This window comes from Pinus tabuliformis, chromosome J, assembly GCF_031772625.1.
Source record: "Pinus tabuliformis cultivar Carrire ecotype Pingquan chromosome J, CPIR1, whole genome shotgun sequence".
Classification (NCBI taxonomy): domain Eukaryota; kingdom Viridiplantae; phylum Streptophyta; class Pinopsida; order Pinales; family Pinaceae; genus Pinus; species Pinus tabuliformis.
In genome coordinates, this window is record NC_142295.1 from 792,762,244 (window position 1) to 792,778,142 (window position 15,899).

Below are 15,899 nucleotides of genomic sequence, written 5' to 3' on the forward strand. Positions count from 1 at the left end.
GTCATTGCGGGGTTGTGACAATGCATTTCCATCATAATCACATAGATCATAGGCACCTTTTTGTAAGACATTCTTAATTATGTAGGGCCCATGCCACATGGGTTCGAACTTTCCTACTCCCAATTTATCGTTGGCTTGATCATAAAGAAGGACCAAGTCGCCTTGAACAAAAGTGCGGGGAGAAACGGTTCGGTCAAAATGAGCTTTGACACATTTCTTTTGAGCTTCAATGACCATCGTAGCAATGCGATGAGTCTCGTCAAGCCTCTCAAGATACAGTAGTCATTCCTCTTCAGGTGAGGTATCTGGAAGAAGTTCAATAGCCAGTTTAAGTGAAGGGATTTCACATTCGATTGGAAGAGTTTCTTCTAAACCTTATGCCAGCTAGAATGGAGTGAATCCAGTGGCCATCTTAGCAGAGGTTTTGTGAGCCCAGAGAGCTGAGAATAGCATCAAATGCCATTCCTTTTTGTGTTTCCCAATGGTATGTTGAAGAATAGTGATTAAAACTTTATTAAATGCCTCAACTTGGCCATTGGCCTGTGGATAATACGGAGTTTGGATATCATGATGAAGGCCCAACTGAGCAATCAATTTTCCCATCATGTACTGACGAAAATGTGATCCATGGTCAGTTACAATGGCTTGAGGAACACCAAAATGTGCTATGACGTGGTTGAAAAGGAACTGAGAAATAGTGATATTGTTAGCATTGTATGTAGGCATCACCTTATCCCATTTAGTAAAATAGTCGAGGATGACGATTATATAACCATGCCCCCCGGATGAGCGAGGGTTACATCCATGAAATTAACGCCCCATTTAGTAAATGGGCCAACGATAACTATTAGGTATAAGGGTGCGGGTGGGGCATGTTGCTTGTGGTTGAAAATATGGAATTCATGGAATTTTTGAACAACTAGAATACAATCTTTGAAGATAGGAGGCCAGAAATAATCAGCGTGGAGGATTTTTTGAGCGGTGGCATAGCCTGACATATGACCACCACATGCACCAAATTGGAAATCATTCAAGACTCGTTCATCCTCTTCTAGGGTGAGACACCTGTGAAGAATAGAGTCCACACCGACCCGATACAATGTATCACCAAGGATCCGATAGGGTTGGGACTGATGCCTGATTCGACATTGGTTGGATCGAGACAACTTAGATCAGAAGGTTTGGGTTTGGATATAAACAATAATATCCCCATACCACGGGTCGAGAGTGTTGATAAAAAATAGAGTTTCATCGGGAATCTGCTCAGTAAAATCAGTCAAAGTGCTTGCAGATGGAAGGGTACATATCAACTCAGCAAAAATGAGAGATTTTTTTGATTTGGAGGTATCAAACTCCCAATAAAACCCCTACAGGATAACGATCCATTTGGAGTATTTTCCCCCAGTAACTGACGAGTCAGAATATACGTCATGGGGTTGCAATCAGAATTCACTATGGTTTTTCGTAAAAGGATATAGTGTCGAAATCTGTGGACAATATGGAATACTACCAAGGAAAGCTTCTCAACATGGGCATATCGAGAAGATTTTAGCTTAAATAATAAACCACGTGCTCATTGCCATCGTCATCATCCTAAACTAACACCATAGCAATAGTAGTATCAGTTGCAGCCAAGTATAGGAAGTAATCGCGTCAATAATTGGGGGGATGCAGTAAAGGAGCACTGATAAGCATGTCTTTCAAAGCATCAAAGTATTTCTAGGAAACTTCATCCCAAATGAAAGGGATCCCGTTCTTAAGTAAACGAGTAAAACTATTTGCAAGTTCAGTGTAATTAGGGACAAATCGACGGAGAAAGTTAGCCTTTCCTTGCAGACTCTGCAATTGTAGTAATGAGGTTGGGGGGGGGGGGGGGGGGGGTAAGTTGACGATGGTCTCAACTTTTAAAGGATCAATTCAGATACCTTCGCGGGACACTACAAAACCCAAGAGTCGACCAGATTCAGCGCAAAACTCACACTTCTGTGGATTGAGACAGATGTTATAATTCCGACATCGCAAAAAAATGTATCTTAAGTGATCCAGATGGTCAGGACGCTTAGTAGAATGGGCTGGTAAGTTGTTGAGGTAAGGCTGAACAATGTGTCGAATGTCATGAAACCCATAAGACATTGCTCTTTGGAAGGTAGCGTATGCATCCTTTAAACCAAAAAGAAGATTTTTATAAGAAAAAGTGCCCTAGGGACATATAAAGGTCGTATTATGTTGATCAGCTGGTGAAATATTGATCTATTATAGCTAGAAAAACCATCCATGAATGAAAAAATCTCACTCCCAGCGCACTCGTCAATGATCTAATCAATAAATGGAGTGGGATAATTTTTTTAGGACATGCATGATTGATATCATGGTAATCAACACAAACATGGATCCTGCCCTGCTTTTTGGTAATGGGGACAATGTTGTACACCCAATCTATCAATGGAATGGGATAAATAAAACCTACTTTTAAAAGCTTCTCCACTTCTGCTTTAATAGTAGTAGCCTTTTGAGGGTGCATGGGGCGAAGCCATTGGCGAATAGGCTTGGCACCAAGATAAGTCGGTATTTCATGCACCACTATTGCTGGATCAATACCAGGCATTTCCTCATATGACCATGTGAAGACGCCTCAAAATTCTTCGAAAAGTTGAGTGTAAACCCTGATCTCATATGGAGAATAGGAAACCCCAATATTAATGTTCTTGACAATTCCAGGTTTAATGGAAATGTCAAGAGGCATAGTAGCAGTGATGTTTCCATATTCCCTTTTGATGGGACTTCATGCACTAGGACAGGTGTCTGAAGTGGAGGCATGGGGAAATGAGAAACAAATGCTTCAAGACACGAAGGCATCTCACCGAGTTTGGGAAGAAATGAAGATCGATGATGGATACCGTTGCAAGGAGTTTCGTCTAAAGACATGACCTCAACAATACTCTCATCGATGGGGAATGTCTCGTTCAAAGGATACGGAGAATCCCAAGAACCAAGACAAGGAGATGGCATAGAAGTGTCCAGGTTCATACTGAAAACAATATGAATTTCTGAAGTGACCGTCGAATCTAATAAAATTTCTTGATAATTTTGCTCCAATGGACTTAAAGGCATAAAATCGCCAAAGGAATCAATTTTATCTGGGCTAGGGATAATCCAAGGATCTGTAGAAACCGAGATCATATTGATTAAAGAAACATTCGGAGGTGGGAGAGTAGAATTACCCATTAAATCAAAGTCTTTCAAGAGACCTGCCCCCACACTCTCATAAGGAATCTCAATATTTACCACGTAAGGGACGTTTTTGTTCAATGAACGAAAAGAAAAGAAAGACAGCTAGTCGACAGTGACAATGTTTCCTTCATGAGGAAAACAAAGCACCTGGAAAAAAGAAGACACCACACAAAACATAGCGTGGGTCCAGCTGCGCCCGAGAAGAAGTTTGTAGTTGAGACTTGCATCTACAACTTCTACTTGTAATTCAATGGTATTTTCTTCTAATGTAATCGACAAGTTCGTGAGAATACCGTATGGATGTGAACCTCTACCATCAAAGGCCTCCAAGGTGTTTTGGAACTAGTTAAGAGAAGGAGATCCAATGGCCTTTGAACATGAAACAAACATGATGCAGGTAGAAGCACCTTCATCAATAACAGTTCGATAGATCGTTTTCCTTTAATAAGAACCTGTATCAGAAAAGCAATTTGATGTGGAAAACGAGGAACGTGGTTTTCAAGATGAAAGGTAATTAGACTTGAATTGGAACGATCAATAGCACCTATAGTAGATAACAGTGACTTTTTCTGCGTTGGATAGGTTTGGAGAACCTCCAAGGTAGACATCGTCGAAGGTGATTGAGCTAAATACTCAACAATATTGTAGTGCTGGGCAGCTCTAGCATTCATATTATAAGATGATTTTTTAAGAACACCCTTCATAGGTGGTTAGATTACAGATTCGCTATTAGGGCGCTCAATATGCAGTGGACTAGAACTGGATCGAGCAGAAGTAGAAGGAATATCGGTGACTTCTTTCTCCATCATCTGCTTATGTGTGGTTTGATAGTCCTTAGTTTGAGTAGCGATCTGTTGAAATTATGATACATGTTTTGTCCTTGATGGCAACTTACTCAGTTAAAAGTTCACAGCACAATAGGTCAACGACAAAGGATTACAGATCAGACTCCAAAGAATGAATAAAGAAAGGTATATGCTGGTTCACTTTGTCCAAGGTGTGTTACACACGGTTTAAAGAACAAAAGTAGCATATAACATATACACGCACTTTGGAAAACCAAGTTTGTGGTCCAAGGTAAATGGTCTGAGGAATTTGGTCCAAGGTATTGACCCTAGGTATTGGGTCCAAGGTATTGGTCGTAAGTGGTTTTGGTCCAAGGTATTGAGAAAGGCCTAAGAGTATATAAGGAGGAGAAGGTCATTAGGCCAAGGTGTGAAAGAAATGAGATTCTAAGGAATACTTTTGTCTGAAGTATATATTATGTTGTAGGGTTATGTTTGGGACTGGATCTGAAATATTCATGTGCACCTTGAGTTCAACATTGGATCATGAATCATGAGACTTGAAATGAATTATTATTCAATGATCTAATATTGGTTGTGACTAGATCTAATGTTTTGCACCTATTCTATTTGGTATCTATCATGATCTGGGTTTGTTTGAAGTCTGGAGTTGCAGCAAAGTTATGAGTCAAAATTTGCAGATCTATACGCAGGTTCGACTCTTCCAAGTAGTGTACACAAAAAGAAAAGCTTTTGTTTAGATATGACTGATCTATCTGATTGAATTGTGTTGTTTTATTGCTGTCTGTCAATGAAGTCCTCTTAGATTTGAACGTAGAACTGTTGTATAAGGAAATTGAGTCTGATTGATTGATTGATTAAGAAGGAAGGGCTATCCATGCTGCTATCTATTTTGAACTCTGTAATATGACAATAGATCTTCAGAATGTCACTAATTGGTACAGTCTATGGTTCAGAAGTGTATGATTAAGTATCTTTAGAGATATATGTAGGTTGGGTTAAAGGAAGTAGTGTATACATGCAGGTTGGGTTCAACCAAGTAGCGTATACACTCTAATGCATGATCTTTGAGGTTACAACTGGTTCTGGATGATGATGTAGGGTTCTGGGTTCAACACAATGTTCTGGTGTCAGTAATCTGATTGTTCAGATTAACTGAATATTGGTTGATGCAATTTAAGTTTCAAAGGCATTGATGGGTCTAATGTGAAAATTTGATGAAACGTGGCCTTCTGCTTGTGGTGTTGTGATCCATGAGTATCCAGTCTGAAAATTTATGAAACATGGTCCTTGGAGGAAGAAAGAAGGTCGTAGCCTTCTGTAGGTTGGCGCCTATGTACTAGTAAACATATCGGCTAGTACAAGAGCTAGGGGGTTCTATCTCCATTCCAGTAGAAGCCGGAGAACGAGAGAAGGTTGTAACCTTCTACAGGTAGAAGCCTGTGTATTGGTATGAGTCTGCACCAATACAAGATTGTAAACAGATTTTCTTATTGTTAAAAGAAGAGAGAGATGACAACAGCAGGTGGCTTTTACCCACATTGGGTTTACACCTTAAATCTTGGTGTTCATGTGTGTTGCTTATGTGTGATTCATTATTCTACTTTTACTACACTGTCTAATAAATCTTTGATATACTAGTTTAAGCTCAACACATGATAAACTATCTAAATCACAAGTTCTCTGCATATACGTTGGTTTCTTTAAGCACAGTCGCATGTACACGCTATTTCACTTCACTGAAGTAGCGTATATAAATCTATTTGGGAAATAAAATTGTTGATTTGATAATACTAATTCACCCCCTCTCAGTATTATTTCCAACAATTGGTATCAGAGCAGGTCCCTTAGAAGAATCTTGATCACTTGAAAGGAGATCCATCAACATGAATAATCAAGAAAGCATGGGATCCATTAGACTGACAATCTTCAATGGAAGCAACTTTGTTTATTGGAAAATAAGAACCACAGGCTATCTACAATCGCTTGGAACAGATGTATGGGAAGTTGTGGAAGGAGGATATACATTTCCAACAACAATTCCTATAGATACAACCAGTAAAAAGCAATATGAACCAATGCCAAAGCTGTCAATACTTTATTGGGAAGTCTGTCACAATCAGAGTTTGTCAAAGTCATGCAACTCAAATCAGCCAAAGAAATATGGGACAAAATCGTTCTGAGCTACGAAGGAGACTCTCAGGTAAAACGTGCTAAGCTTCAAACTCTCATAATTAAGTATGAAACTATTAAGATGCATAGTGATGAAAGCATAGCTAGTTACTTCCTATGTATAGATGAGGTTGTCAATTGTATGAAGAATCTGGGTGAAGAAATTAAGGAAGTTACCTTAGTTGAAAAAGTTTTGATATCCTTGTCTACTAAATTTGAATCCAAAGTGTCTACCATAGAAGAAAAACAAGATCTACAAAATATCACTGTGACGCGGCTTCACAAAATCTTAACTGCCTTTGAGATGAGAAAAGGAGGACCATCAGATATGAGAGAAGCCACATTCAAAGCTTTAGCAAAAGGAAAGGAAGAACACAATGAATCAAGACATATTTAAGAAGAAGAAGATGAGGTAAAATTTGTCAAAAAGCTTCAACGAGGTTCTGGAAGGTTTAGAGGTAAGTTACCCTTCAAATGCTTTTCTTGTGGCAGAGTTGGTCATTATGCTGCCAGATGTCCTCATAAAGATAAGTTTGAAAAAGGAAAGGAGTATGCAAAAGGGAGTAGAAAACAAGTTGTGAACAAAAGGAGTTACTATACTCATGAAGATAACGATGGTTTATCTAATAATGATGAAGATGAAACTTGACAAGATTACAGACTTCTTATGCCTTATGAAGATGATAATTTTTGGGATGCTTTAGAAGAGGAAGACCTTCATGAAGAAATATCTAAACTCAAAATCTGTTTAGAAGACAATAATATGATTATAGATACCTTGACATACCAACTTTTGCTGAAAAAGAAAAACACAATGAAAAACTAGAATGTGAAATTGTGGGTCTAAGAAAGGATCTTGAGAAAACGAAATCTCTCAATCTTAGATTTTCTAAAGGATCAGAAACTTTAAATGAAATTATCAAAGTTTAGTGTTCTCCTCTGATAAAGATAGGTCTTGGATATACTGAATAAGCATGTCAATCATAGAAGACGTCAACTTACACCAAAAACTATCTTGATGCAGCAAATACCAGTGAAAAATATGACAATCATCAGCAATGGCATAAAGCAGATCACCAGGTAAATTAGACTCAATTTACTCAAAGGATGAATAGAAGCCACAACTAACCTCGGGTAAATCATACTCAATTTGCTCCAAAGATGAATATCAATAGAAACTACAATCACCAGGTCAATAGATTCGATAGTTGCAGGAACTTCTTTAATGGGCAATGTTTTTCATGTCATAATTTTGGACACAAAGCTACTCAATGTGTTTCTTACAAAACCATCATGACTAGAGAAGCACGAAATCAAAGGAATGTAACAGGATCAAGAAAAATTCCTATAATAACTTTTCTCTTCTTGAAAATGAAATAGAATGCTGAATCTGTAACAACTTGGTCATGAAGAATCTAAATGCAGGGGAAAATTTCGGCAAACATCTCAAAAGGAGAAAACTCCATTAAATCCAAAGATATGGAGAAGGAAAGAATCTCAAACAGAAAGATGTGGTATAGCCTTGTATGCAGAAGGACAAGAAAATCAATGGTACATCGACAATGAATTCTCAAAACAAATGACAGGTGACAAAGAAAAACTTCAATCATATAATGAGTTAGAAAAGGAAAAGAATGTCTCATTTGGAAATGGCACTCCTGCTATTATAAAAGGTAAAGGCTCTGTTTTCTTGAAAGAAAAGGTTACAGCTAGAAATGTTATGTATGTAGACGGTTTAAAGCATAACTTGTTGAGTGTCAGTCAAATGTGTGATCAAGGAAATGAAGTGGAGTTTCAATCAAATGGATGTGTTGTTCATGAGCTTGATACATGAGAGGTTGTGATCAAAGGTACAAGAAATCCAAACAACTTATACATACTCAAGGGAGGACAACAACAATGCTATCTAAGCAAAAATGATGAAAACTGGCTGTGGCATAGAATATTGGGACATCTAAGCTTTTATCAAATAAGAAAAGCATGCAGATTCAAGGCTATTCGTGATCTTCCAGATATCAGCATCCCATAAAATACAATATGCAAACCATGTCAAATCGCCAAGAAAACCAGAGTTCACTTCATAGAAAAGGAAGGGTCAGCTAGTAAGCCTCTTGAACTTGTCCATACTGATTTATGTGGACCATCAAGGAAAAAGTCACCTAGTGGAGAAGAATACTTTATTTTTTTCATTGATGATTTTTAAAGAATGTATTGGATAGGTCTTCTAAAGCATAAAGATGAAGCATTTGAAAAGTTCCAAGCCTTCAAATTTTTGGTTGAAAATGAATCAGAACGAAAAATCAAATATCTCAGATCTGATCGAGGAGGGGAATTTACCTCGGATGAATTCTTTGACTTTTGTGAACAACATGGAATAAAAAGGCAATTCTCCACCGCAATGACTCCTTAGAAAAATGGTGTGAGAATGATCATAACAATTCAACAAATGGCTTGAGCTATGCTAGATGAATTTGGAACTCCTGCAACCTTCTGGGGTGAAGCTGCATTCGTTGTCGTAACTATTCTCAACCAAGAAAATGTTCGGGTAAACAACACTCAAACTCCACATGAACTTTGGTATGGTAGGAATCCTACTGTAAAATACTTTAAAGTTTTTGGAAGCAAATTTTATATCAAAAGGACTGATGAAAAACTTGGTAAGTTTGAACCTAGAGCAGATGAAGGTATTCTTCTTGATTATTCTTCTAGAAGTAAAGGATATAAATGTTATAATAAAAGACTTGGAAAAATTGTTGAAAGCATTGATGTTGTAGTTGACGAAGCATGCAAAAATCCAAAACAGATAGAATCAGCATAAGATTATGACAATGAAGAAGATGGGGATTATTTTCCCACATCAAATCAAAATCATATTAAAGAAGAAACCAATGAAGCACTAGAAGAAGAGATAATGGTAGAAGAAAAGACTGTCCAGGTATGTTCAGAAAAATCATCCAGAAACTCAAATTTTGGGGAAAAAGAGGCAGGTGTATAGACAACAAGAACTATTACAGGGACCTCAAGCTATCTAGCATTACTATCCTCCACCGAACCTCAAAATGTAAAAGAAGCATGCAAAGATGAATGTTGGGTCAAGGCCATGGATGAAGAACTTGAGCAAATTGAAAAAAATGATACTTGGGAATTAGTCCCTAGACGTCATGATAAAAATATTATAGGAACTAAATGGATATTCAAAAATAAGCTGAATGAAAATGGAGAAGTCATTAGAAACAAGGTCAAAATTGTTTGTAAAGGGTATTCTCAACAAGAAGGTATAGATTTTGGAGAAACTTTTTCACTGGTTGCCAGAATTCAAGCCATAAGGATGTTTTTTGCTCTTTCTAGCTTTCAGAAATTCAAAATATACCAAATGGATGTAAAACAACCTTCCTGAATGGAGATTTAGAAGAAGAAGTTTATATTGAACAACTAGAATGATTCATTCTTGGAAACTGAAACAAGCTCCAAGGGCCTGGTGTTACCATCTTGACAAATATCTACACCAACAAGGTTTTACAAAAGGTTCAACAGATATCAATCTATATACAAAGATTGAAACTAATAAATTGCTAATTATTATTGTTTATGTTGATGATATCATTTTTGGTAGCAATGAAGAATCCATGAGTCAGAATTTTGCTTCAGTAATGCAACAAGAATTTGAAATGTCCTTGCTTGGTGAACTTACCTATTTTCTTGGTCTACAAGTTCAACAAAATAAAGATGGTATTTTTCTTTCACAAACCAAATATCTCAAACAGATCTTGAAAAGGTATAGAATGGAAGATTCTAAACCTGTATGTACCATAATGGTAATAGGATGCAGTCTCAGCTCAAATGATGAATCAACAGTAGCACATCAACCAACTTACAGATCCATGATTAGCAGTCTGCTTTGTACCCGACCTGACATCATGCATGCAGTAGGAATAGTTGGAAGATTGCAAGAAAATCCAAAGGAATCACACCTTCAGGCAGTCAAAAGAATTTTCAAATATCTTCAAGTAACTCAAGACTTTGGTTTATGGTATCCTAGAGATGCAGATCTTACTCTTCATGCATATATAGATTCATATTAGGTAGGAAATGTTGATGAAAAAAAAAGCACTAATGGTGGTGCATTCTATATGGGTTCCAGGTTAGTGTCTTGGTTCAGCAAGAAACAAAGTTCAATTGCTTTATCTACAGCTGAAGCAGAATATGTGTCTGCTGCATCTTGCTGAAAACAAATACTTTGGATGATGCAAACCTTGCAAGACATTCAGATCACATATACTCCAACCATCTCCATTCTATGTGATAATACAAGTGCCATCAGTATTTCAAAGATTCCAGTCATGCACTCGAAGACCAAGCACATACCCATCAAATACCATTTTCTGCATGAACAAGTGCTTGAACAAAAAGTCAAATTGGAGTATGTTCCCTCCAATGAAAAGATTGCTGATATATTCACTAAACCACTACCCAGAGAAACATTTGAATATGTTAGACAAAAGTTGAGAGTAATTGCTGCATCATCCTGTTGTTAAATCTATTTTTTCAGAGAAAAGTTATTATACGCGTGCTCATGAAGTTTAGTCGCGTACACACGCGAGTTTCTGTGGATCAAGGAGTGTCTATGTTCTTCAGACAAGAAAAATAGTGGGGCAGGCTTTGATATGGGTGCTCTGTTTGATGTTGATGATTACAATCTATTGATATGCTCTGTTCATTAATTTTTATCTAACTGACAAAGATGCCTTGATCATTGACTTATTAACAATGCACAGGTAGCACAGGTTCAGGGGGAGCATTAGCCTTCACTCACATTCTACATTGTTGGCATTATGGTTGTTAAGTCCAGCTATGGCTTCAGATATTTATACCTTTTGTTGCTTAAGTCATGTAAAAGTCTAGGGTGTGATATGTCTTCTCATACATTTGAATGAGTCCTATTGGACAAATGATGTAATTTGTATCCCCACTTTGCATGAGATGGATGATGTAATTATATTTCTGTCATGTATAAACAATTGGTATATCCCCACTTGGTTGGGAGATGAATGTATGTATGAGTCATTGGTGATAGGAAGGTCATACTCACATATTTGAGTTATAGAGCCATGTTTTTTTTTTTTTCTGGAGAATATTTTTGCAGACTCTGCTTGTGCTCAGGGGGAGAATGGATGGTTTCAGTGCATCTTAGCATGTACAAAGGGGAGCTCAATCAGACAATTCAACATATACTCAGGGGGAGCATGAACAACATAGGGGAGAGAATATCTTGGTCCACCCTTTGCCCTTGATGTCAAAGGGGGAGAGTGTCTTGGTGTTGTTTGTTGCCATCAAGTCTAAAGGGGGAGATTGTTGACATTATGATACAGGTGTTATCCTTGATGGCAACTCGCTCAAATGAAATTTCACAGTGCAACAACAACATCAAAGGATTACAGATCAGACTCCAAAGAATGAAGAAAGAAAGGTATACACTAGTTCACTTTGTCCAAGGCGCGTATACACGCAGTTTAACAGAACAAAAGTAGCATATAACGCATACACGCACTTTTACAGGAGGAGAAGCGCGTACACGTTGGAAAACCAAGTTTGTGTTCCAAGGTATTTTGGTCCAAGGTAATTGGTTCGAGGCATTTGGTCCAAGGTATTGACACTAGGTATTGGGTCCAAGGTATGTTGACATTATGATGCATGTGTTGTCCTTGATGGCAACCAACTCGTAGAAGATCAACTCACTTATATATATCTAGATGAATCTACGGAAGAGATATCATATGTAACAGAGTGCATGGGATGCCGGACAACTCAAAGGAATCAGATGACAGTTCTCAGGTTAGCTTTGCCATCAAGTCCAAAGGGGGAGATTGTTGGCATTATGAGACAAGTGTTGTCCTTGATGGCAAATCATCTCAGATGATAAATTATAGTGCAACAAAGTTCACGCACTTTCATGAAGATAAAAGTTTCTTTCATGTAGAGAAAAGTTCACGCACTTTCATGAAGATAAAATTTTCTTTCATGTAGAGAAAAGTTCACGCACTTTCATGAAGATAAAAGTTTCTTTCATGTAGAGAAAAGTTCACGCACTTTCATGAAGATAAAAGTTTCTTTCATGTAGAGAAAAGTTGACGCACTTTCATGTAGAGAAAAGTTTCTTTCATGTAGAGAAAAGTTCATGCACTTTCATGCAGAGAAAAGTTTCTTTCATGTAGAGAAACTTTCATGCACTTTCATGCAGAGAAAAGTTCCCTTCATACAAGAGAAAAGTTCACGCACTTTCATGATTGGTTCATGGTATTAGTCCGACAGTTTTTGATCCTATGGTTTTGGTCCATGGTATTAGTGTTGATCTCACGCACTTTCATGGTTGGTTCATGGTATTAGTCCAACAATTTTTGATTCTATGGTTTTGGTCCGTGGTATTGCATCCAAAAGTGTTGATCCCAAGTATTGGGTCCGTGGTATTGTGTTATTATGGTTTTGGACCATGGTATTGTGAAAGGCCTAAGACTATAAAAGAGGAAGGAGATCATTTGGCAAAGCATCATCTAAATTATTGAATATCTGATAAAGTGCTAGATCTAGAATACTGTGATTGGGTTATGGTGCAGATCTAGATTTGAGCTAAAGAGGGATCTCACCGGTTGATGGAGAACACGATCTAAGGATAGATCAGGATCAAATGGTTTGAAATAAACTATCTCTATTTATTTGGTTATGCTTATTCTAGATCTGTATACTGACGCTTGTAATGATCTGAATTGGGTATAACTTAAGTTTGAAATCGCTGCAAGTCATGTTTGAATATTTATAGATCTGTACGCGGGTTGGCTTTGGTGTAAGCATGTATGTATGCAGGTTTGGTTCATTGTAGTAGCGTATATAATTTGAGTTGTGATCTTGCTGCTTCTGTTTATTGTTGCAGTGTTCTGGGTTCAGATTTGGTGTGTGGTTACTGTTACTGTGATCTGGGTACAGTTGTCAGAAAAGTGGTTATTTTGATTCAGTTTTGATTGGTGAAAAGGTGATTGGTTGATGCAGAAATTCTTGATGTTTGATTGATGCTATTTGTGCATCCAGTCTGAAAATTCATGAAACGTGGTCCCTGAAAGAAAGAGAAGGTTGTAGCCTTTTGTAGGCCAGCACCTACGTACTAGTATCTTGGCTAGTGCAAGAGCTAAGGGGGTTGTAGCTCCCTTCCAGAAGAAGCTGAAAATGAGAGAGGGTTGTAGCTCTCTGCAGGTTGTAGCCTGCGTACTGGTAAGGACCACACCAGTACAATTGTAAAAAGAAGTTTCTAATTAAAGAGAAGATAGAGACAAATTGCAGCAGGTGGTTTTCACCCACATTGGGTTTCCACCTTATATCTTGTGTTCTTGTGTGCGATTGTCTTTCTGCTTTGTTTTACCATTTCTGGTTACTGTTTATTTGATTCTCAAACACAAATTAATAATCAACATCAGGAAGATAAAGTCATTTAAAAGTTTGCATTGTATACGCGGGTTTCCTTCTGCATAGTTGCGTATATACGCGGCTTTAATTAACTGAAGTAGCGTATATCATTTTATTTTGAAAAAGGAATATTTGACTTGATAATGCTGATTCACCCCCCCTCTCAGTATTATTTCCAACAAGGTATTGGTCCTAAGTGGTTTTGGTCCAAGGTATTGAGAAAGGCATAAGAGTATATAAGGAGGAGAAGATCATTAGGCCAAGGTGTGCAAGCAATGAGATTCTAAGGAATACTTTTGTCTAAAGTAAATATTATGTTGCAAGGTTATGTTTGGGACTGGATCTGAAATATTCATGTGCACATTGAGTTCAACATTGGATCAGGAATCATGAGACTTGAAATGACTTATTCTTGAATGATATAATATTGGCTGTGACCAAACTTTATGTTTTGCACTTGTTCTATTTGGTATCTATAATGATCTAGGTTTGTCTGAAGTCTGGAATTGCAGCAAAGTTCTGAGTCAAAATTTGTAGATCTATACGCAGGTTCGTCTCGGCCAAAGTGCGTGTATACGTAGGTTCGACTCTTCCAAGTAGCATACACAAAAAGAAAAGCTTCTATTTAGATCTGACAAATCTATCCGATTGAATTATGTTGTTTTACTATTGTCTGTCAATGAATTCCTCTTAGATCTGAACGTAGAACTATTGTAGAAGGAAATCGAGTATAATTGATTGATTGATTAAGAAGGAAGGGTGATCCATGCTGCTATCTGTTTTGAACTCTGTAATATGACAATATATATTTAGAATTTCATTGATTGGTATAGTCTGTGGTTCAGAAGTGTATGATTCAATATCTTTAGAGATATACACAGGTTGGGTTAAAGGAAGTAGCGTATACAGACAGGTTGGGTTCAACCAAGTAGCATATACACTCTAATGCATGATCTTTGAGGTTACAACTGATTCTGAATGATGATGTAGGGTTTTGGGTTCAACACAATGTTCTGGTGTTAGTAATTTGATTGTTCAGATTAACTGAATATTGGTTGATGCAGTTTATGTTTAAAAGGCGTTGATGGGTCCAGTGTGAAAATTTGATGAAACATGGCCTTCTGCTTCTACTGTTGTGATCCAGGAGTATCCAGTCTGAAAATTTATGAAATGTGGTCCCGGGAGGAAGAAAGAAGGTCGTATCCTTGTTTAGGTCAGTGCCTACATACTAGTAAACATATCAGCTAGTACAAGAGCTAGGGGGTTGTAGCTCCCTTCCAGTAGAAGCTGGAGAATGAGAGAAGGTTGTAAACTTCTGCAGGTAGAAGCCTGTGTACTGGTATGAGTCTGCACTAGTACAAGATTGTAAACAAATTTTCTTATTATTAAAAGAAGATAGAGACGACAACAGCAGGTGGTTTTTACCCACATTGGGTTTCCACGCTAAATCTTGGTGTTCATGTGTGTTGATTATGTGTGATGCTTTATTATGATTTTACTGCATTGTGTAATAAATATCTGATATACCGGTTTAATCTCAACACATGATAAACCGTCTAAATCACAAGTTCTCTGCATATACGTTGGTTTCTTTAAGCACAGTCGTGTGTACACGCTAGTTCACTTCACTGAAGTAGCGTATATAAATATTTTGGGAAATAAAATTATTGATCTGATAATACTGATTCACCCCCCTCTCAATATTATTTCCAACACGATCAAGATAGGCGATGAACCTTGTATCATGAAAACTTTGGAACCAGAGGAGGTAGAGGATTGCAGTTGGTCTACCAACTACTTCTGCTGAGATGGAAAAGGCTCTTTTAAAATAGCTAGAGTCCCTTTCAACAAGCGGTTAACTTCCGAATGTCGGGGACAGTCCTTGGTGTAATGATCTTCCTCATAGATGAGGCAAGGATATTTCAGCTTTCTCTTAGAAGCGTCATCAGTAGATGACTTAGGTGGATCCTATTTTGGGGCATTGGCTTTGGCTTTACCTTTTACCTTTTTCTTATATTTAGAGGCATTATATGCTATGGTAGACTGAACAACATGTACCTTAGATGTTTTATCAGGACTGGATGAAATTTTTGAAGGATTTTTGGAACTAGTGCTTGAAACAGATTTATGCTTCGAAGACGCTTTCATGGAAGTCTAAGACACAGAACCAATCACACCATCAGCAGGTGATGCATCAGGATAATTTGATGCTGTCAGATCCAAAGATGGCCTTGAAGC